The sequence below is a fragment of the Capricornis sumatraensis genome, chromosome 2, assembly GCF_032405125.1.
Source record: "Capricornis sumatraensis isolate serow.1 chromosome 2, serow.2, whole genome shotgun sequence".
NCBI lineage: Eukaryota > Metazoa > Chordata > Mammalia > Artiodactyla > Bovidae > Capricornis > Capricornis sumatraensis.
In genome coordinates, this window is record NC_091070.1 from 114792917 (window position 1) to 114817935 (window position 25019).

The following is a 25019-nucleotide window of genomic DNA, read 5'->3' on the forward strand; positions in this document are numbered from 1 at the left end:
AAAAGAGTCTGATGCTGGGAGGGATTGGGGGCAGGAGGAGAAGGGGACGACCGAGGATGAGATGGCTGGATGGCATCACTGACTTGATGAACAGGAATCTGAGTGAACTCCGGGAGTTGGTGATGGACAGGGAGGCCTGGTGTGCTTTGATTCATGGGGTCGCAAAGAGTTGGACACGACTGAGTGACTGAACTGAACTGAACTGGACTGACTCTTTTTCCACCCATGGACTATAGCCCACCAGGCTCCAGTGCCCATGGGATTTCCTAGGCAAGCAGGCTGGAGTGGGTTACCATTCCCTTCTCTAGATATTCCCACCAAGAGATCAAACCCACATCTCCTGTGTTGCAGATGACAGATTCTCTACCACTGAGCTACCTGGGAAGCCCTGCTAATGTTGGGTGCGTAAATTGTTATATCATCCAGTTGAATAAACTATTCAACTTTGTCTCTTGTGACAGTTTTTGCTTTAAAGTCTATTTTCTCTAAGTATAGCTACCTCTGCTCTCTTTTTGTTCTCTTTTGAATAGACTGGATTTTTGCATCCCTCACTTTCAACCTCTATGTATACTCTTACATTTATAATACTCTTACATCTGTAATGAGTCTCTTTTAGACTCTATATAGTTCCCTCTTGCTCTTTTATCTATTCAGCCACTCTGTGTTTTGATTGGGGAGTTTAATCATTTAAATTTAAAGTAATTACTTATAAGTGAAGGCTTACAGTTCTCATTTTGCTATTTTTTCCCCATTTTATTGGTTTTCTTATTGTTGTTGCATCTTTTGCCCTTACTTTCATTGTAATTTGATGATTCCTTTGTATTGATATGCTTTGTTTCCTTTCTCTTGTCCTTCTGTCTTTTTGAGGTGTCTACATTGTGGTTACAATGACACACATAAAACATCTTATAAAAGTTCCTTTAAAGCAAAGAACTTAACTTCAATTGCATACAAAATCTCTATATTTCTATAATTTACCCCAAACATAATTGATGTCACAATTTACATAATTTCATAGTGTGCACCCATTAACAATGTTCTCTTAAAGCTATTCTTAATACTTTTGTCTTTTAACTTTTATATCAGAATTAAAAGTGATGTATATAGCACAATTATAATGATATCATTACAGTATCAGATTTTCTATTTGTCTCTTATTGATTTCAAAATTCTTTCTTTGAGTTTTAAGTAGTCTGTCTTGATTTAGATTTCTTTAGATTCTACCTCTTTGGGATCCTTTGGGATTCATGAATCTGGGTGTGTATTTTCTTCCACAGACTTGGGAATTTTTCTGGCATTGTTTCTTTTTTTTTTTTTTTTTTTCTCATTAAACTTTTTTTAATGGGTCTCAAATTCTGTGACAGATTTTTGGTCAAGTTGTTTTCATTAAAAAGTACTGATTTTAAAAACTAATAACTTAAACTGCCACACACAAAACATATGGTCCACAAAAACATTCTCCTTTCCTTCTGAAGGTTTTACGATGCATTGTTATCATTAACCAGTCTTTTACTATTAAACTTAAATGGCCAATTGAGACAAACAGTTCTGAGACCGTTCTTCCACCACTGATTAAGACTGGGGTGGCAGGTATTGGGGATAATATTCATTTAGCCTTCTGAGCTTTCTGGGCAGACTTGGTGACCTTGCCAGCTCCAGCTGCCTTCTTGTCCACTGCTTTGATGACACCCACAGCAACTGTCTGTCTCATGTCACGCACAGCAAAACGGCCCAGGGGAGGATAATCAGAAAAGCTCTCGACACACATAGGCTTGCCAGGAACCATATCAACGATGGCAGCGTCACCAGATTTCAAGAATTTAGGGCCATCTTCCAGCTTTTTCCCAGAACGACGATCAATCTTCTCCTTCAGCTCAGCAAACTTGCAAGCAATGTGAGCTGTGTGACAATCCAGCACAGGTGCATATCCAGCACTGATTTGGCCTGGATGGTTCAAAATAATCACCTGAGCTGTGAAACTAGCAGCTTCCATGGGTGGATCATTTTTGCTGTCACCAGCCACATTGCCACGACGGACATCTTTGACAGACACGTTCTTGACATTGAAGCCCACATTGTCCCCAGGAAGGGCTTCACTCAGTGCTTCATGGTGCATTTCTACAGACTTCACCTCAGTTGTTACATTGACTGGAGCAAAGGTGACCACCATGCCAGGTTTGAGAATACCAGTCTCCACACGACCCACAGGGACAGTACCAATACCACCAATTTTATAGACATCCTGGAGAGGCAAACGCAAGGGTTTGTCAGTTGGGCGAGTTGGTGGCAGGATGCAATCCAGAGCTTCAAGCAGGGTGGTTCCACTGGCATTGCCATCCTTACGGGTGACTTTCCATCCCTTGAACCATGGCATATTAGCACTTGGCTCCAGCATGTTGTCACCATTCCAGCCAGAAATTGGCACAAATGCTACTGTGTCGGGGTTGTAGCCAATTTTCTTAATGTAGGTGCTGACTTCCTTAACAATTTCCTCGTATCTCTTCTGGCTATAGGGTGGCTCAGTAGAATCCATTTTGTTAACGCCAACAATTAGTTGTTTCACACCCAGGGTGTAAGCCAGAAGGGCATGCTCACGGGTCTGCCCGTTCTTGGAGATACCGGCTTCAAATTCGCCAACACCAGCAGCAACAATCAGGACAGCACAGTCAGCCTGGGATGTGCCTGTAATCATGTTTTTGATGAAGTCTCTGTGTCCTGGGGCATCAATGATGGTAACATAGTACTTGCTGGTCTCAAATTTCCACAGGGAGATATCAATGGTAATACCACGCTCACGTTCAGCTTTCAGTTTGTCCAAGACCCAGGCATATTTGAAGGAGCCCTTTCCCATCTCGGCAGCCTCCTTCTCGAACTTTTCAATTGTTCTCTTGTCGATCCCACCACATTTGTAGATCAGATGGCCAGTCGTGGTAGACTTCCCTGAATCTACGTGCCCAATGACAACGATGTTGATGTGGGTCTTCTCCTTTCCCATTTTGGCTTAGGTTTAACGGTGGTTTTCACGACACCTGTGTCCTGGCGGCAAACCCATTGCGAAAAAGGCATTGTTTCTTTAAATAAGTTTTCTTCTTGTTTCTCTTCGTCTTCTCTTTCTTGCCATAATGTGGATATTGATTTCCTATGGTGTCCCATGAGCTTTCTTCACTCTTTTCCCTTTCTGCTTTTCTGACTATATAATTTTAAATGAGTATCTTTGAGTTGGCCAATTGGTTTCTCCTGTCTGATCAACTCTGCTGTTGAGGCCCTCTATTGAATTATTCAATGCAGTCTTTGTATTCTTCAGCTCCAGAATTTTCTGTTTCTTTTTTATGCTTTCTGTCTCTGTATTGAACATCTCATTTGTTCAGGTAATGTTTTTCAAATTTCTTTGCTGTGTTATCTTGCACCTCACTGAGCTTCTTTAAGATAATTATACTAATATTTTTGCTAGGCAACTGAAAGATCTCTGTTTCTTTGAGGTTGGTGATTAGAGATTTATTTTGTTCCTTTGGTAGTCTCACATTGTCATGATCCTTCATGACCCTAATAGCCTTGAACTAATTTATGTACATTTAAATAAGCAATATCTCTTCCATTCTTTAAGAACTGGCTTTGGTAGCAAAGATATTGATTAGAAAATCCAAAAAGACCTTCAAGGGCATCAACTTTATGAGCATTTGGGACACTGGCTTCAGGGGCACATAGGGTGTTTGCTATAGGGTAGCACTGATCAACATCAGTGGGGATGTGCAAGACATGTTCTGCAGGGGCATGTGAGCCAGTTGCTGTGAGCTGCTACCATATATGCTTGTTCCTAACTACCCACACATCATCCATCCCAGCGGATTTACTCACTGTTCTGAGTGCAGAAGCAGATCTCCCAGGCAGTGTCCTAAAAGCATGGGGAAGTTGGGCTCTCACTTCATTCTTTGTTTCACCTGTGGGAGAAGTGACAGGCCAAGGTATTTTTTTGCAGCCCTGAACCATGCTGGCATGTGGTTAACGTGTCAACATAAAGAAAAACTACTCTTACCCTTTCACCACTGCTAATTTAGGGTTTTGCACTTAACTATCATGCCAGAATGCTCCATCTAGACTTTAGAGTTCTCATAAAGATATTATTGACTATATATAGTTTTCAAATGTCATATCCTGCCATCTTTCTGGCATAATTGCCTTTTTTTGGTTTTAAAGACCCTTGTGACTACATCACATCCATCCAGATAATCAGAAATATTTTCCTGTTTTGTCAACTGGTCAGCAACTTTAATTTTATCCACCATCGTAATTTCCCCTTTCATACAACCTAACAAATCCACAGCCTCCAAGGATTAAAATATGGACATCTTTGAGGGTCCATTATTCTGCCTACCACAATTTGGAAACCCAAGTGTAGTTAGCTTTCTGTTTCTGTGCTCTCAGTCAGAACTAACCCAGTACCAGCCTCACTCAGAAAAGACACCATAAATACAGCTGCTAAAACCTGTACAGATACAGGAGAAAATTTACACTGCAACACTTATAAATAAGTCCACTTAGCAAACTCTTTCTTTCCATAAATTTCCTCCCTACAAAGGGAAATGTACTCTTATGGATAAAACAGCTGTGGAGTTGCCTCGTGATTGCAAAGGCTAGATTGTTCATCTGTCACTTCTCTTCCTGTATGTACCACAAAATCACTGATATGTTCTAACCACACTGGGAGTTGTCATTCCTAATTGCTACCATTGCATCTCACATAAATATCTCTACTTTTGGAAGCACAGAGCCTTTCTCTGGCCTCACAGAGTTATCCAGATCATTCCCCTGAGGGCTATGCTGCCTCAGACATCATCTCAACTGGAGATGGAAAGAAAGGGCTTGGACCAGGACAAGAACTTCTGCCCCAGGTTCTATCACTTCTGGGACAAACTCCAGGTTTTTAGAAATAGTAGGCTTTAAGAAAATGGAATCTAGCAATTTTTTCTTCTGAATGATTTCTAAGTCTTGTTCAATAAATAAAGTGCTTTATAGTTTAACTCAGTGGGTCCTTTCTTTACTGTCTCTTGGTGAATATTTATCTTTAGGAAATTTGTGTTTTGTATATAAAATGCACCCTCTTCTCATACAGGCTCCCTTATGAGCCTGGGCCTCAGTGAGGTAATAGATGTTTAACTGTGACATGCTATGTTTTCTGCACAAGTGAAGCTCAATAATTTTGTTGCCTCTGACCCCAGAGCCTGTGCCCCTTCCCCAGATCCTGATGAAGTCACCATCCATCACACCAGACTGGTGCAATGTCACCCTGGAGTGCAGAGCCTCTGGGGCCACAGAAGACCTGAATGTGACCTGAGAGAACAAGGGCCTCCCCCAAGGAGTGGAAGCAGAGAAGGACATTGGGACTGGCCTCCAACTCCTGCACACCGACTGTGAGCCTGCCCTAAGCCACCCCCATGCCAGCCTCATTTGTGTGGTCAGCAACCAGGTGGACAAGAAAACTGGTTCCTTAGAACTTGGGAAAATCTGTGCCAGTGGCGAGTGCAACTTGCCAGAGGGGAGCAGCACTTTCAGAGCTCAGATAGCACTGAGGTCTGGGGGTTCAGAGCTTTACTCCCCACCATGTTATTAGCACTACCTTCCATCTAGTCACTTTACACAGGAATCTAGAACACACATCCAACATATTTTTGCCTTTAAATGTCTTCACATACAAGCTTACCTCTAAATCCCTTGCCCCTGAAGTCAAGGTAGTAACTTTCTAATAACTCTCCCCATCCCCTTGTTGCTCCTTCATGATCTTCAGGAAAATAAATCACATTGGGTCATTCCTCTGTGCTCTTTCTCTGATTCTGACTTCCATGATTCTCTTTACACTTTGGGGCTCAGATTGTCCTCTGCACATATTTCTGGTCTCACTTACCAGCTCCTTACTCACCTAAATTCCTTGCTTGTTGTTCCAGAATGTGTTCTGCTACCGCAAGCTATTTTTACCTCTGAAAATGCTGCTTCCTTATCACTAGCCCTTCTTCACCATGTATCCTTGACTTCCTGACTTATTCTCTATGAAGAAAACTCTATCACTGCTAGATTCATGGGGATATCAATATGCATACACATATATGACTCTGCCCTTAAAAGAGCCCAATGATTGGTTAGAATCTGTACTGTTGACTTGAAACTTTAATATATTTTCAACAAGCGGTCTTTTTAATTTCTGCACAGAGCCCTACACTGATGTATTCACCCTCCCCTCCAGCATCACCTCCTTTAAGGAGCTGTCGTTAGCCACCCCCGCAATGAGTGGTAATGTTCTGCTGTAGATTTGTCTCTTCCATAGACAAGAATACTTTGATGATAAGAGCCACGTTTTGTCCTCCTTGGAATCCACAGGCCAAGTACAACTTCCGCCCAAATTCTACTTGTAATCAGTATTTTATTGAATTAGTGAATGACCCTGTAATCCTGTGTGCAGCCTCATCCTCTAAACCATCCTCAATAACCTAGTGTCTAGAGATATCTGATGTGTCAGTCTCACTTAAAATGTCTCTTACTTAGCTTCACTTCTAAGTAAAGGCAGAAGTGTCAGATAAATTTCTACAGTCCCTTGACCAGCAGTAGCCCTCTAAAACACCTTGACCACATCTCCTCCGTGCTCTATCATCCTACCTGCCTCAATTGGGTACTGGCAACTCCCAGGGACTGACCTTTTGACACATTTTCTGAATGTGGTACTCCTCCTATCTGGAATGCAAAGGCCTACCAGGATGGTAAACTCCTACTCCTCCCTCAAGTCTCATGTTGCACATTACTTTGTCTGAGAAGAAGCCAGAAAGTCCTGTGTACAAAGTATAAAGCTCTATTGCACTGCAGTTTCTGTGGCTGGCAGACTTTGGCTGGTATCTTCTCAGTCTTCCCCATGGGTAACAGCATCTTGTTCATTCCAGTATCTCTGGCATCAAGCAGCAGCTCAGGACCTGCTGGAGTGAATGCCATGTCCTCCCACTCAGCTTCTGAACCAGGCCCTTCAACCTCTCCACCTGCAGTCTCCCTTCAGCAATGGGAATCTCAGGTTCTTTCCTGTCTTAACAGTCTTCATTCTCTCTGTGTGAGAGAAACAGGTTTGCATCAAGAGACTAGTGCTGTGCCCCTGCAAGTCATCCTAGATGCTGTCCTGGTCACGCTGTTGATCCTCGGAGGTGGACTGTACCTTTGGAAGACATGTGGTAGTTCAGTTCAGTTCAGTTCAGTTCAGTCGCTCAGTCATGTCCTTTGAGCCCAGGGACTGCAGCATGCCAGGCCTCCCTGGCCGTCAGCAACTCTGGGAGATTACCCAAACTAATTTCCATTGAGTCAGCGATGCCATCCAAACATCACATCCTCTGTCGTTCCCTTCTCCTCCTCTCAATCTTTCCCAGCATCACAGGACTTTCAAATGAGTCAGCTCTTCACATCAGGTGGCCAAAGTATTGGAATTTCAGCTTCAAAATCAGTCCTACAAATGAATACCCAGGACTAATCTCTTTAGGATGGACTGGTTGGATTTCCTCGCAGTCCAAGGGACTCTCAAGAGTCTTCTCCAACACCACAGTTCAAAAGCATCAATTCTTCTGTGCTCAGCTTTCTTTATAGTCCAACTGTCACATCCATAAATGACCACTGGAAAAACCATAGCCTTGACTAGATGGACCTTTGTTGGCAAAGTAATATCTCTGCTTTTTAATATACTGTGTAAGTTGGTCATAACTTTCCTTCCAAAGAGTAAGCCTCTTTTATTTTCATGGCTGCAATTACCATCTGCAGTGATTTTTGAGTCCAAAAATATAAAGTCAACCACTATGTCCACTGTTTCCCCATCTATTTCCCATGAATTGATGGGACCAGATGCCAATCTTAGTTTTCTGAATGTTGAGCTTTAAGCCAACTTTTTCACTTTCCTCTTTCATTCTCATCAAGGGGCTCTTTAGTTCCTCTTCACTTTCTGCCATAACGGTGGTGTCATCTGCATATCTGAGGTTATTGATATTTCTCCCGGCTATCTCGATTCCAGCTTGTGCTTCTTCCAGCCCAGTGTTTCTCATGATGTACTCTGCATAGAAGTGAAATAAGCAGGGTGACAATATACAGCCTTGACGTACTCCTTTTCCTATTTGGAACCAGTCTGTTGTTCAATGTCTAGTTCTAATTGCTGCTTCCTGACCTGCATACAGATTTCTCAAGAGGCAGGTCAGGTGGTCTGGTATTCCCATCCCTTTCAGAATTTTCCACAGCTTCTTGTGATACACACAGTCAAAGGCTTTGGCATGGTCAATAAAGCAGAAATAGATGTTTTTCTGGAACTTTCTTGCTTTTTCCATGATCCAATGGATGTTGGCAATTTGATCTCTGGTTCCTCTGCCTTTTCTAAAGCCAGCTTGAACATCTGGAATTTCACGGTTCACATATTGCTGAAGCCTGGCTTGGAGAATTTTGAGTATTACTTTACTAGCATGTGAGATGAGTGCAACTGTGTGGTAGTTTGAGCATTCTTTGGCATTGCCTTTCTTTGGGATTGGAATGAAAACTGACCTTTTCCAGTCCTGTGGCCACTGCTGAGTTTTCCAAATTTGCTGGCATATTGAATGTAGCACTTTCACAGCATCATCTTTCAGGATTTGAAATAGCTCAACTGGAATTCCATCACCTCCACTAGCTTTGTTCATAGTGATGCTTCCTAAGGCCCACTTGATTTCACATTCCAGGATCTCTGGCTCTAAGTGAGTGATCATATCATCATGATTATATGGGTTGTGAAGATCTTTTTTGTACAATTCTGTGTATTGTTGCCACCTCTTCTTAATATCTTCTGCTTCTGTTAGGTCCATACCATTTCTGTCCTTTATTGAGCACATCTTTACATGAAATGTTCCCTTGGTATCTCTAATTTTCTTGACGAGATCTCTAGTCTCCCATTCATTGTTTTCTATTTTCTTGCACTGATCACTGAGGAAGGCTTTCTTATCTCTCCTTGCTATTCTTTGGAACTCTGCATTCAAATGGGTATAATTTTTCCTTTTCTCCTTTGCTTTGGTAAGATAAAGAATATAGAACCTGGAATGTGGAGACACTTTGTGCTTCTCCTTCCTGCCTGAGATACCTGCCCACCCACATTGGACATTGGTCACTTTCTTCCGCATTTTGCTACACAAGGAATCTCTATGCAGAAAGAGTGGTGGGTATGGCCCTAGCTTCAGAGATCATGAGAGTGGAAGAGGACTCAAGCTCCACTCTGTGTATCACTCAGGAGCAGGATTGTGGGAGGACAACAGAGACCGTTCAGACAGCATCTTCTGTTCAGAGTTGAGTCAGCAGGAATCTTGAGAGGGCAGGGGAAAGAAGATAGCTTGGACCAGAGGTAAGACTGCATAGAGGTAAGATTGTCATAGAGGATCTTCCTTTGATTTATGTCACTGAGTATTCTCCCTATGTTTTCCTCTAAGAGTTTTATAGTTTCTGGTCTTACATTTAGGTTTTTAATCCATTTTGAGTTTATCTTTGTGTATGGTATTTTAAAGTGTTCTAATTTCATTCTTTTACACGTAGCTGTCCAGTTTTCCCAGCACCATTTATTGAAGAGGCTGTCTTTGCCCCACTGTATATTCTTGCCTCTTTTGTCAAAATAAAGTACCCATAGGTGCATGGGTTTATTTCTGGGCTTTCTATCTTGTCCCATTGGTCTATATTTGCATTGGTACTGTTTTTGTGCCAGTACCATACAGTCTTCATGACAGTTGCTTTGTAGTATAATCTGAAGTCAGGAACGTTGATTTCTCCTGCTCCATTCTTCTTTCTCAAGACTGCTTTGGCTATTCGGGGTCTTTTCTGTTTCCACATGAATATGAAGTTTTTTGTTTTAGTTCTGTGAAAAATGCCATTGGTAATTTGATAGGAATCACATTAAATCTGTAGACTGTGTTTGGTAGTACAGTAATTTTCACAATATTCATTCTTCCTACCCAGGAACATGGAATATCTTTCCATCTGTTTATGTCATCATTGATTTCTTTCATTAGTGTCTTATACTTTTCAGTGTACAGTTATTTTGTCTCCTTAGGTAAGTTTATTCCTAGATACTTAATTCTTTTTATTGCAATGGTTAAAGGGATTGATTCCCTAATTTCTCTTTATGAATTTGCATTGTTAGTATAGAGAAATGCAAATGATTTCTGTGTACTGATTTTGTATCCTGCAACTTTGCTAAATTCACTGATTAGCTTTAGTAATTTTCTGATACCATCTTTAGGGATTTCTATGTACAGTATCATGTCATCTGCAAACAGTGAGAGCTTTACATCTTCTTTTCCAATCTGGTTTCTTTTATTTCTTTTTCTTCTCTGATTGCTGTAGCTAGGCCTTCCAGAACTATGTTGAATAATAGTGGTGAAAGTGGACACCCATGTCTTATTCTTGACCTTAGGGGTAATGCTTTCAATTTTTCACCATTGAGAATAATGTTTGCTGTAAGTTTATCATATATGGCCTTTACTGTGTTGAGGTAGGTTCCTTCTATGCCCATTTTTTTGAAAACTTTTAATCATAAATGGGTGCTGAATTTTGTCAAAAGCTTTTTCTGAGTCTATTGAGATGATCATATGGTTTTTATCTTTCAATTTGTTAATATGGTGTATCTCATTGATTTATTTATGTTGAATAATTCTTACATTCCTGGAATAAACCCAATTTGATCAAGGTGTATGAGCTTTTTGATGTGTTGCTGAATTCTGTTTGCTAAACTTTTGTTGAGGAGTTTTGCATCTATGATCATCAGTGATACTGGCCTGTCGTTTTCTTTTTTTGTCTTGTCTTTGTCTGGTTTTGCTATCAGGGTGATTGGGCCTCATAGATTGAGTTTGGAAAAGTTCCTTCTTCTGCAACTTTTTGAAAGAGCTTTAGAAGAATAGGCATTAGCTCTTCTCTAAATGTTTGATAGAATTCTCCAGTGAAGCCATCTGGTCCTGGGCTTTTGTTTTTTGGGAGATTTTTTATCACAGCTTCAATTTCAGCGCTTGTAATTGTGTTGTTCATAATTTCTATTTCTTCCTGGTTCAGTCTTGAAAGATTAAGTTTTTCTAAGAATCTACCCATTTCTTCTAGGTTATCCGTTTTATTGTCATATTGTTGTTCATAATAGTCTCTTGTAATCCTTCGTATTTCTGCATTCTTTGTTGTAACCTCTCCTTTTTCATTTCTAAATTTGCTGATTTGATTCTTCTCTCTTTTTTCTTGAATAGTCTGACTAAAGGTTTGCCAATTTTGTTTATCTTCTCAAAAAACAGGCTTTTAGTTTTATTCATCTTTATTATTGTTTCTTTCATTTCTTTTTCATTTATGACTTCTTTCTTTCTACTAATTTTGGGGGTGTTTCTGTTCTTCTTTTTCCAGTTGTTTTAAGTGTAAAGTTAGGTTATCTAGTCGATATTTTTCTTGTTTCTTGAGGTAGGATTGCATTGCTATAAACTTCCATCTTAGAACGGCTTTTGCTGGATCCCATAGGTTTTGAGTTGTCGTGTTTTCATTGTCATTTGTTTCTAGAAAATTTTTTCTTTCGCTTTTGATTTCTTCAGTAACCTGTTGGTTAATTAGAAATGTGCTGTATAGTCTCCATGTGTTCGTGTTTCTTACACTTTTTTCTTGTAATTGATACCTAGTCTCATAGCATTATGGCCAGAGAAGATGCTTGATACAATTTCAATTTTCTTAAATTTACTGAGATTTGATTTGTGACCCAACATGTGGCCTATCTTGGAGAATATTTCTTGTGGACTTGAGAAGGTGTATTCTGCATTTTGATGAATGTCCTGAAGATATCAATGAAATCCATCTCATCTAATGTAACATTTAAGACTTGTGTTTCCTTTTAATTTTCTGTTTTGATGATCTGTTCATTGGTGTGAATGGGGTGTTAATGTCTCTTACTATTATTGTGTTACTGTCAATTTCTCCTTTTATGTCTGTTAGTGTTTGTCTTATGTATCGAGGTGCTCTTATGTTGGCTGCATAGATACTTACAATTGTTATGTCTTCCTCTTGGACTGATCCCTTGATCATTATGTAGTGTCCTTTTTTATCTCTTATAAACTTCTTTATTTTAAGGTCTATTTTGTCTGATATGAGGATTGCTACTCCAGCCTTCTTTTGCATCCCTTTTGCATGGAATATATTTTTCCATCTTCTCACTTTCAGTCTATATGTGTCTTTAGGTCTGAAGTGGGTTTCTTGTAGACAGCATATATATGGATCTTGTTTTTGTATCCATTCAGCCAGTCTGTGTCTTTTGGTGGGAGCATTTAATCTATTTACATTTAAAGTAGTTCTTGATATATATGTCCCTATTGCCATCTTCTTAATTGTTTGGGTTTGACTTTGTAGCTCTTTTTCTTTTTTTTTTTTTTTTCTGTTGTATTTCTTGACTATATAAGTCCGTTTAACTTTTGTTATAAAGCTGGTTTGGTGGTACTGAAAGCTGTTTACTTTTGATTGTCTGAAAAGCTTTTCATTTCTCCATTAATTTTGAATGAGATCCTTGCCGGATACCGTAATCTTGGTTGTAGATTTTTCCCTTTCAGTGCTTTAAATATATCCTGCCATTCCCTTCTGACCTGCAGAGTTTCTGCTGAAAGATAAGCTGTTAAATGTATGGGGTTTCCCTTGTGTGCTACTTGTTGCTTCTCCTTTGCTACTTTTTAATATTCTTTCTTTGTGTTTAGTCTTTGTTCGTTTGATTAGTATGTGTCTTGGCATATTTTGCCTTGGGATTACCCTGTATGGGACTCTGTGCCTCTTGGACTTGATTGACTATTTCCTTTTCCATGTTGGGGAAATTTTCAACTATAATCGCTTCAAAAATTTCCTCATACCCTTTCTTTTTCTCTTTTTCTTCTGGGACCCCTATAATTTGAATGTTTGTGTCTTTGATATGGTCCCAGAGGTCCCTGAGATTGTCCTCAGCTCTTTTCATTCTTTTACTTTACTGTTCTTCAGAAGTTATTTCCACCATTTTATCTTCCAGCTTTCTGATTTGTTCTTCTGCTTCAGATATTCTGCTACTAATTCCTTCCAGAGTATTTTAATTTCAGTAATCATGCTGTTTGTCTCTGTATGTTTATTCTTTACTTATTCTAGGTCTTTGTTAATTGATTCTTGCATTTTCTCCATTTTGTTTTCATGGTTTGGATCATCTTTACTAACATTATTCTGAGTTCTTTTTCTGATAGTTTGCCTATTTCCTCTTCACTTATTTGGACATCTGTGTTTGTCCCTTCATTTGTGCAGTATTTCCCTGCATTTTCATTAACTTACTGTTTTTGAGGTCTCCTTTTCCCAGGCTTCAAGGAAAGTGGAATACTTTCCTTGAAGAAGGTTGAATTCTTTCTTCCTTTTGCTTTCTGCCCTCCTAAGGTTGGTCCAGTGGTTTGTGTGGGCTTCATATAGGGTGAGATTTGTGCTGAGTTTTTGTTTCTCTTTTTCCTCTGATGAGCTTGACTGAGTGAGGTAGTAATCCTGTCTGCTGATGATTGGGTTTGTATTTTTGTTTGGTTTGTTGTTTAAATGAGGCATCTGCACAGGGTGCTACTGGTGGTTGGGTGATACTGGGTCTTGTATTCAAGTGGCTTCCTTTGTGTGAGTTTTCAATTAGCTGCTCCCTAGGGTTAGTTTTCTGGTAGTCTGGGGTGTTGGAGTCAGTGCTCCCACTCCAAAGGCTCAGGGCTCAATCTCTGGTCAGAAACGAAGATTCCACAAGTGGTTTGCTATGGCATCAAGTGAGATTAAAACAAATATCCAAAAACAAGAAACCAAAAATGAGCCCCAGACAAATGGAAGTTACAAAATCAGGCAAATAATAATTAAAGTAATGAAATATACACATATACACATACACGCATGAGCAAAGTGAAGACAGTCCAACAAAAATAAAGTACAGTAGATTGACCTGCAAATAAAGGAAATCAAAAATTATATTTACCAGTTAAGAACAAAACTAACTTAAGCGCAAAGTGAAAAATAATACTAAAGCAAGGTGCCAAGTGGGGAATAAAGCAATGAAAACAAATCTAACAAATATGTTGAGAGGAAAGGAAAGAAAGAATAGATATGCAAAGTTAAATAGAGGTAGATGAAGAAAATGTATATACATTAAAGATTAACTGAAAGGGGGAAAGAACAATAGGAAAGGCAAACAAAAGAATAAGTGTATAAAAATAATATTAAGTTTAAAAAATGTTTTTAAGATAAAAGAAAATAAAAAGAAGAAAACTCCACAAAATGGCAAAAGCCCAACATACAGGCAGAGGTTTGTGATAACAATATAAAATATTACTGGTAAAAAAACAAAAAGCTCAAAAGCTTAATTGGATTTTTTAGTGCCAATAAGATCGACAAATACAGTGAGGGGAGAGAGAAAAAATTTGAAAAATCCAAAAGAATCTATAGAACAAGTCAAAAAATAAAAATAATAAATGTTTTAAAGTCACTCCTATCAGGGTCCTTTCCCTCGCTGGGAGTAACAATCCACCTTACGTCCTCAGGATGCCTTCCAACACAGTGCTGATCTCTGGACCTGTTGTGGGGGCAGCTCAGATTCTAATCTGGTCCTACTCCTGTGTGTTCTTGCCTCCAATGTCCACAGCTATCAGAGCTAGTGCATTTTCTTTTGTGGAAGCTCTCAGTGGCCTTTCATATATTCCGTAGACACAGAGTCTGCTTAATTGATTGTGTGGATTTAATCTGCAGCTTGTACAGCTGGTGGGAAGGTTCTGGGTCTTCCTCCTTAGCCACATTGCCCCTGGGTTTCAATTGTGGTTTTATTTCCACCTCTACATGTGGGTCATCACTGAGGTTTAGCTCCTGAGGCTGCCCTGGAGGACTTGAGTTTGCCCCTGTGATGGCCAGGTGTGGAGGTAGTACAGCTTCACGGACTGCAGGGGTTCTGGAAGCACCAGGTACTCGGGGGGCTGGCAGTTAGGGAAGCAGGAAATATAGTGCTCTAGAAGGGTATGACAACCAGTATTGGCCAATATGCTCCAGTATTCTTGCTTGGAGAACCCCCTCTCTGAAAGAAAAGTCTGGCAGGCCACAGTCTACAGGGTCGCAAAGATTCAGACATGACCGAAATGACCCTGCAAGCATAGATGCAAGACTTTTTTTTCCCTGTGGAAAAAAAAGCTCTGCCTCAGTGAGAGTTGAGCGTGAAGGTGGCACAGCTGCTTGGCTTGCAGAGACCCTGGCAGAGCCAAGTGTGCAGGGACACAGACTGCTTCTGCCACAGGAATGATGGCCCTATCAGAGTCTTTTTACAAGCCTCTTGTACCTGGCTATCAGAAGGCCTCTTTGGTCAGTCTTTCTCCATCGCTCCACCCGTTCAGGCACTTAGAGGGCTCCCTTATCTGGGTTCCTTCTCTGTTGTTCGGTGCATCAGGTACACAGAGGGGCCCTGCTCTGTAGTTCGGGTGCATCAGTCACTGAAAGGAGCACCCTGGGTGGGGTCCTAGTGTGTAGTCTAGTGTGTCATGCATTTGATGGGCCAGCCTCTCTATTGTTCAGCTGCCAGCGCTGGCAAGTGGGGAGAGAGAGGCTATGGTGAAGACTCTACCCCCTAGAAGACTCAGCAGTATCACCTTTTTCCTTGGCTGCTTGGCTTTCCTCCACTGGTATTTCCATGATCTCCTCCCTCACATCCCCTCAATTTGTCTCTCCGCAGTCAACAGCAGCCCTCGCCCTGGGATTGCTCCACAATCCCTTAACTCCAGCTCCCAGCTGCTGCGCTTTTCAGGAGACCAGTATTCCTGTCCAGGGTATGTGTGGCTGTGGCAAGGACTGCCTGATTTTCATTCCATTTAGGCTGCCATAGATCAGCTGTTTCACTCTCAACCTTAAATGTTTTTCCTCTGACTCAGACGGTTGCCTCAATGTGGGGATCAGACCGTTGCTTCAGTTCCCCCACCTACAGGGGGCAGGTCCAGTCCTACTAACACTCTTGTTTTTCCCCCTAGTTCCGTCATCTTACCGAGTTTTGCATGGTTCTGTATATTCTTTTCCACTCGTCAGGTACTCCTGTCCACTCTCAGCTGGTGTTGTGCATGCACTTCTGTGTCTGAAGATGTATTCTTGATGTATCCATAGAGAGAGATTCCCTGCTATCAGGGTCCTTTCCCTCGCTGGGAGTCACAATCCTTACCTAGTAGTGGACCACATCCACCACTCCGCCATCTTGTTCTCCCGACCAGGAGCCTTTTATAGTGTCTACCGAGAGGTCCATACACAAGCCATGCCATAAAGGAGGAATCAGGAGAATCAACCTTCCTGGTACACTTGTAATGTAACCTGATCACTTAGACACCTGCCACTTCCAGCTCTGCTCCAGCTTCCATGCCCTTGGTCTGCTCTACCTTGACCCTCATGGCCAGAGCTCCCTGGGTTCTCATGGTCCTATCACTTCCTCCCCAAACTGCCCTCCCCGTCAGAACTCTCATCCCTGTAAGACAAGAATTCTTCCTGTCATTGACTCTACTCCTGATCCCTCTTCTCCTGAAGCTTTTGAAGAGGATATTCCTGACTGTGCACATGATAATCCCCACAGTCTCTGCTGCATGACTGGAATGTGTCTTTCTGAGAACATGAGACCATGCAGGGGACTGTATACAAGTACTAACCAGGACACAGAGAAGAGAGTCAGAAATGATCTTGGATGCTGAGTTGAGAGTCCATGGAGACAGCATGAATGGAATGGGAGCTCACAAGCCCGAGGTTTCCTTTGTATCTTGTATAGGGCCAAGAATGTGCATCAGGCTATGTGTGTGCATGTGTCTGTGTATTGGGAAGTGTCTAGTCCACAATGTGCACCTCCTTCATGGCTACCTTGGTAACTTGAACCTTATTGCTTATGTGAAATCTTCATTTGGATGTCGAACATGTCTAAATTTGAACTCCCTTGACATGCTTCCCGTATGTGAAGTTGCCTCTATCCTTCTTCTTCTGATTACCAAACCTTGGTGTAATTCTTGGTTTTATTCTCTTTTTTTCATATCCCATGCTTTCTCAACAAATACTAATATATTTTACATATATATTATATTATATATAAGCCTTTGACTGTGTGGATCACAAGAAACTGTGGAAAATTCTGAAAGAGATGGGAATACCAGACCACCTGACCTGCCTCTTGAGAAATCTGTATGCAGGTCAGGAAGCAAGAGTTAGAAATGGACATGGAACAACAGACTGGTTCCAAATAGGAAAAGGAGTATGTCAAGGCTGTATATTGTCACCCTGCTTATTTAACTTCTATGCAGAGTACATCATGAGAAACGCTGGACTGGAAGAAACACAAGCTGGAATCAAGATTGCCGGGAGAAATATCAATCACCTCGGATATGCAGATGATACCACTCTTATGGCAGAAAGTGAAGAGGAGCTAAAAAGCCTCTTGATGAAAGTGAAAGAGGAGAGCGAAAAAGTTGGCTTAAAGCTCAACATTAAGAAAACGAAGATCATGGCATCCGGTCCCATCACTTCATGGGAAATAGATGGGGAAACAGTGGAAACAGTGTCAGACTTTATTTTTTGGGCTCCAAAATCACTGCAGATGGTGACTGCAGCCATGAAATTAAAAGACGCTTACTCCTTGGAAGAAAAGTTATGACCAACCCAGACAGTATATTCAAAAGCAGAGACAAAACTTTGCCAACTAAGGTCCATCTAGTCAAGGCTATGGTTTTTCCTGTGGTCATGTATGGATGTGAGAGTTGGAATGTGAAGAAGGCTGAGTGCTGAAGAATTGATGCTTTTGAACTGTGGTGTTGGAGAAGATTCTTGAGAGTCCCTTGGGCTGCAAGGAGATCCAACCAGTCCATTCTGAAGGAGATCAGCCTTGGGACTTCTTTAGAAGGAATGATGCTAAAGCTGAAACTCCAGTACTTTGGCCACCTCATGCGAGAAGTTGACTCACTGGAAGAGACTCTGATGCTGGGAGGGATTGGGGGCAGGAGGAGAAGGGGACAACCGAGGATGAGATGGCTGGATGGCATCACTGACTCAATGGAGGTGAGTCTGAGTGAACTCCGGGAGATGGTGATGGACAGGGAGGCCTGGCGTGCTGAGATTCATGGGCTCGCAAAGAGTCGAACACAACTGAGTGACTGAACTGAACTGAACTGATATATATATATATGATGTTGGAGATGACTCTTGAGATTCCCTTGGGCTGCAAGGATATCAGTCAATCCTAAAGGAAATAAACCCTGAATATTCATTGGAAGGACTGGTGCTGAAGCTGAAGCTCCAACACTTTGGCTACCTGATGTGAAGAGCTGACTCATTGGGAAAGACCCTAATGCTGGGAAAGATTGAGGGCAGGAGGAATAGGGGGCAACAGAGGATGAGATAGTTGGATGACATCACCATCTCAATGGACATGAGTTTGGGCAAACTCCAGAAGAAGGTGAAAGAGAGGAAAGTCTGGTGAGCTGTAGTCCTTGGAACTGCAAGTCAGACATGAATTAGCAACCTAAAAATTATAAATGCATGTATATGTATATATACACAGACATACACACAATATAACCATCTGTCACCACCTACCTAATTCAATATGACCATCATCTCCCACCTGATTATTATAATAGCCTCACAGTCTCTCTGTTTCTGTTCTTGACTCCTTGGAGTCTGTTTGCAAACATGTGTCCAGAGCAATCATTTCAAATACAGGTTGTATTAAATCACTTTAGCTCAGTACTCCTCCCTGACTTCCACTTTCTCTGCAAGGCCCTGCACCATCTGACCTCATCTCTCATGCTCCCTTCTTGCCTTCATCCATTTAGGACACTGGGCTTTTGCTATGCCTACAACACAACAGACATACCCATGCCTCCAAGCCTTTGCTTCTCCCTGGATTTCTCTTCTTCCCTGTATCTGTATGTGTCATTTCCTCACCTTCTTTGGGCATTTGCAAATATTTTATCTTCCTCTTTCTTTTATTTAATACTGTACCCTCCTTCAGGCAACCTCCTCACTCCTTCCTGCTCTAGTTTATCCATAAGACTCAACACAAGGATGTGAAGCAAAGTGCACTTACTCTAGGCTGTTCTTTAAAGACAAACATGCGAATCAGGCCGGAGAAAATTAGCTTCAAATGCTTTATTATTTCCAGGAAATTGCAACACTGAGAAGTAAATGAACTTTCCCAAGATCAGGTAGCCAATACATGGGCAGAGTTGTAATCCAAAAGTTGAAGCCAGATTCAAAAATCACTGATCTTGACCACTACATTATACTGATTTATAATGTATAGTCTATCTAGAGGATGGGATACTATTTAGATAATTTTTAAAAAATAGTAAAGCCCATCTTATATATTTAAATTGGAAGATGTACGTGAAATACTGAATATACTTTAGAACAAGGTGTAGTATTACCTTACATTGTAAATATACATATAAATAGGCATGTTTATATGTATTTTGTGTTATAAAGAACATCTAAAAGTTGACGTGCCAGAAGTCAGCAATAGTTGTTTTCTGGGGTGTGTCTCTTTCTTTATAAGATTTCTATAACATGTATCAGATAAAACATCAGCTATCAAAAGTTTTAATCAGAGCAGTAATATTATTAGAGCTGTGTTTCAAATAAATAAATCTATATATATGTCCACAGGATGCTTATCATTTTGGAATCTAGTTAAAGTGCTTTTCTCAGACTCCACCTTTCACTTCCTATTGTGTTCAATATTGGTATCATCATTAAAAGATTGTTCAGAGTAATTTCTTAATTGTTCAGAGTAAGTATCTTTATTGAAATTAACCTAAATATCTCTATACCTGTCTAGACAATATAGGAAATGTGAAAATTTGACTTAATCACTGCAAATAGAAAATCCTTACGAATTGTTCACAATCACCAATAGAGCTTGCAAAACCCAAAGATGCCAGGACCCTTGGAGCACACTTGGCATCATGTATCCACCATTACATAGTTTCCTGGATCACATGTAAATGTTATTGTCTCTGTGTCTTCCCACAACCAATATTGGCATCATATTTCCTGGGGTGGAGAGCACTAACACACCACACCCCTAATCTCTTAAGGGAGAAAGTATCTCAGGAGCTGAACACACTCACCTCACTGAGCTCTCTCTTCATCCCAACAGACTTCTCCAAGATCCCAGGTGACAGTTTTCTATTCCATCTGATTGCTGACTAAACAGATGAGGTTAGAGTTGGGACAACTTGAAGGCCAGCTCACAAGGAGATTCCAGGAGGGGGCTGGTCCCAGTGTCACTTAAGATTTACTCTCACAGCAGCTTTCAAGAATCTTGCAACTAAAAGTTTGTACCTTTGCAGTCAGATATTGATATTTTATGAAATGTTCCACAATTGTGGTTTGTCTGATGGTTCTACCACAATTAGACATCAGTTAAGAGATTTTTGGAGAAAGACCACAGAGGGAAAGCGTTGTTTTCATTATTTCAAGGGTACTACCAACATGACATGACTTGAATTTGACCTTGATCTTCTGCGTGAAGTAGTACCTTGTAGCAATTTTTTCTTGTTTCTTTGAGTTCTTATCCCCATTTCTGAGATCTTTCTCAGTTTTCACATTATTTCTTTCTTGTGCTGTTGGACAAGTGTCCGTATTTTTCTTAGGAAGGTGTTTCTGTGTTTCCATCAGAACTTCCAAAGGGAAGGAGCTTGAACTAAGTCCCAAGACCAAGAAGCAGGTTGTGATCAAGTCTGCTGCTATTTGGAGATCAGAGGACGGAAGGGACGGTTCTGCATGTCAAGAACCCCACACACAAGGCTTTCCATATATAATATTTTTTGAAATTGGGATGCAAATTTAAATCAATGTTACTTAGTAGTAAATAAAAATATTGATGTGTCTTAGTTCAGTTCAGTTCAGTTCAGTTCATTCACTCAGTCGTGTCTGACTCTTTGCGACTCCATGAACCACAGCACGCCAGGTCCCCCGTCCATCACCAGCTCCCAGAGTTCCCCAAACCCTTGTTCATAGAGTCTGTGATGCCATCCAACCATCTCATCTTCTGTCATCCCCTTCTCCTCCTGCCCTCAATCTTTTCCAGTATTAGGGTCTTTCCAAATGAGTCAGCTCTTCACATCAGGTGGCCAAAGTATTGGAGTTTCAGCTTCAAAATCAGTCCTACCAATGAACACCCAGGACTGATCTCCTTTAGGATGGACTGGTTTGATTTCCTTGCATTCCAAGGGACTCTCAAGAGTCTTCTCCAACACCACAGCTCAAAAGCATCAATTCTGTGCTCAGCTTTCTTTACAGTCCAACACTCACATCCATACATGACCACTGGAAAAACCATAGCCTTGACTAGACGGACCTTTGTTGGCAAAGTAATGTCTCTCCTTTTTAATATGCTGATGTGTCTTAATATACACACAATTATAGACTTAATAAAAGATAGTAATTACTACTAATTGTAAGAAACAAGAGAGGCTACATTTTAGGAGAATGGCTGTGGGAAACAAAGGTGCTACAGATACTCTCTTTTTCTGTAAACATCGGATTAACCATTTAATCATATGTGTAATATCACATGATCTTTGTCATCACAAAATATCTTCCAGAGAAAACATGACACAATTTGTTTTCCTGTGTCACTTTTAAAATTAAACTAATAAACATTAGATTGTTTTAAGTATTGTGTTAGTCGCTCAGTCATGTCCAACTCCTTGCGACCCCATGGATTGTAGTCTGCCAGGCTTCTCTGTCCATGGAATTCTCCAAGCAAGAATACTAGAGTGGGTTGCCATCTCCTTCTCCGTAAGTAAGTATTATTTGTTGAATATTTATGTTAGGCACTAACGAATACATTATTTATTTAATCCTTATAATAATTAGATGATGTCTGTCATGTTAATATCCTCAGTGGGATCATGAGAAATCTGAGGTGCACAGAGGTTGAGTAAGGTGCTCAGGGTCACACAGTGGGTAAGAAGGTCAGATTTCCAGCCCCAGCAGGCAGGTGCTCAGCTGTGAGTGCTCAGGATGAGAATGAGTCAGGAAACGTCCTACAGGTTCCAAAGCACTGCCCATCATTCATCTCAGGCTGTCTCCAAACTGACCTGTGAGGCAATGGTGACTAATCTCCACTCTACAGAAAAGAAAACCAGCTCTCAGAGAGGAGGAAGTGATCATAGAAAAGGTAACAGAGATCTGATATGGGAGCTGGACTTGCTGTTGTTATGGGGTCTTCTCTTAGACTTTCAAATCAGTTGACCTTCCAGAGACCAAAATAGTTTCTCCAGGATTGCGTATTTCCCCATGAATGAATTGTACTTCATGGAAAAACCTGTGAAGTCTTTTCCACTTGTGTCCTTAGGCTTCCCACAGGCCCCAGAGAGTGGGTGCTGAATAAACCTTTGCTAGATGTTAGGATGACTCAATTTCCACCTGAAACAGAGAATTTCTATACTACATATCACTGAAGATAAGGGCCTTCCTTGGTCTCTGAGCTAATCTTTCCCCAGAAGATATTCCAGACTCCAGTCAGTGCTCGAAGTTGCAAGCCTGATTGAATTCTGCTCCTTAGCCTGCCAACCACCCAGTTCCCAGTGGCCCTTACACCCAAGGCTGCCTCCTCCCACTACCCCTGACCTAACCTGGTGAGGACCAACTTCCCCCTGAGCCAGTACAGCTGAGACACTGAAAAGTGAAGCAGCACCCTCTTATCAATGAAGGATGTTAGTTAATAGTGAGGAGTGGGAGACAGAGGGGTGGGTTCTGCCTCGGGCAGCTTTGTCCTGTTCCTGGAGGAAAATCCTAAGGAACTCTCAGGCTGGGAGTTGTGTGACTAGCAGAGAATAAAATTGTGAGACTGCTCTGGTGGCCAGGAGGACAAAACTCAATTTCAGGTTGCTGGTAAGAAGTGCTGGTGGCAGACTGTGAAGCAGATCAGTACCGAGAATGGGAGCAAGGAGAATCCTGCTTCAACATGCAGTTGGGCCCATGTCAAAGAGGGAGGGTAAGAATGAAACTGCAATAAGTTCCCACCGTGTTCAGGGCACTATGCCAAGAGCTTATATACCTTCTCCCATGTTATCCCTATAACTCTAATTCTGCTCCTAACTACACAAATGAATGCCCCTGGACCAAAGGGACGTGAGAAAAAGAACTCCTATAATGTTGGGTGAAGCCAGAGGAGAAAACACAAACTCTGTGCCTTCAATGGTGTGAGCCCCCACAGGCGATATAAGTCACCATGTTCATATTCATGAACAATTGAGGTGGTCAAACTCTGAAGAAAAACAAGTGCTTATCTCTGGGGATGGGGACCTTGTCATTGGTAAGGGAAACACAGAGATTCCTGAGATGCAAGGGTGTTTCATCTAGTGACCTGTGGTGCTCCTGTTGGCTGTTTCTTTATAATTCATTAAGCTATACATTAATCGTTAAGTTTTGCCTCTGTGGTTTTCCACAATTAAGAAGGTCTTTAGCAAAGAATACTAAGAACAACTTTGAAGCATAAAATGTTTCCAATATTTTTGAGTATTTCCCTTAGAATGTATTCTAAGACAGGAGTAATGAAGCAAATGACATGGAAATTTTATAGTTTTTGATACACATTACATTTGCATTTCTACCACTGCAAGTAAATTCAAACACATGCCAAAATGTTTATTAACTGTTTATATTTTCTGAACTCTCTATACAACCTTTCAATATTATTCATTTGGGAGGTCTAGTCATGTTTGGGATGCTGACTTACAGTGATTTGAGGGCAATGAGGTGTCCATGAAGAGGAAGATCCTAAAGGCATCAAGACAGTTTGTATACCTGGAGGGAGCATCTGTTGTCCCTTCCTCAGGATGCAAATGCACAGCCAGGAGAATCCTTTCCGTTTTGCTCCACCCATCCTATGTCCACTGAATCCACCACTCATGGGACAGGCCTTGGAGATGCAGAGTGAGCTGACTTCATACCTGCCTGGGAGAAGCAGGTCCAGAGGGATAGCAGACAAGTCAAAACAAGACAACAGAGACACAGGACTGGTAGGAACACACACAGTGATGGAGGGTAGACAAAATGCACTGGCAGGGTGGGGAAATGAGCCCTTGAAATGTCTGAGGAAAGATTTTGGACATGGGGCAGTAGGGGTTGAGGGAATAAGAAACACAAGCAGATACAGAACTGCAAGGAACATTCAGTATGTTTGAAACTGACCTGGAGAGACTGGGAGAGACCATGAAGGCCCTGGAAGCCATGCTCAGAGTCAAAATTTATCTTGTAAGCTTGGATTTCCAAAGTACTAATTTAGTAAAATCTCAGAAGTTAATTTAGTAAAAGCTCAGGAGGGGCTTTGCTTGAAAAAATAAGAAGGAACGTAGAATCCCATGGTCACATATGTTGTGAAATACCAGATTAAAGAATTAAAACTGATGGTCCCACTGGAATAGGAGACTGTGAAATCTCTCAGAAGGGATCAGTCTGTATATTTTGCAAAATTATCTGACCTAAGTGCCCCACCATGTTTTTGAGGAGTATTCTTAGAACTGATGGACCATGGAGATCCTTGAGAATTTCCCATGTAGATAAATGGAGTGCCATCTTGCAGTACAGTGTGTGCAGGAGCCAAGCTATGTTTTGTTCTCTTCATGAGCCCTCACCTTCCTCTCCATCTCCCCCACCTATGGTAGATCATCAGCAATGTGATCCTTTTAATGAACCCCCGTTTTATTGTCAATAGCACAACCACTTCTCTGCATTAAGCATGAGCTGTTTGAGGTAGACCTGTCTGCCCCAAGCCCAGGTCCTCTTCAGTGGTATACTTGTTTCTTCCACAAATATTCATGAGAAACTACTATGTGCCAGTGTCTGCCCCATGTGCTTAGGATACATCCATTAATGAATCCAATAAACCTTCTATCTCCATCATTCTCTTAGGAGGAGAAAGACACTATACAATAATCATAATATATAAGGAAATTGAATAGTATTAATATGTTAGAAGGAAATGGTTTCAATTTTGCATCAGGAGGTAA

General features: G+C 41.1%; 1 pseudogene; it reads right to left on the bottom strand.

Annotated features, from left to right (window-relative positions):
- Nucleotides 1-1328: 1328 nt before the first annotated feature.
- On the bottom strand, nucleotides 1329-3038 carry LOC138072926 (elongation factor 1-alpha 1 pseudogene; annotated as a pseudogene).
- Between the last annotated feature and the right edge of the window lie 21981 nt (nucleotides 3039-25019).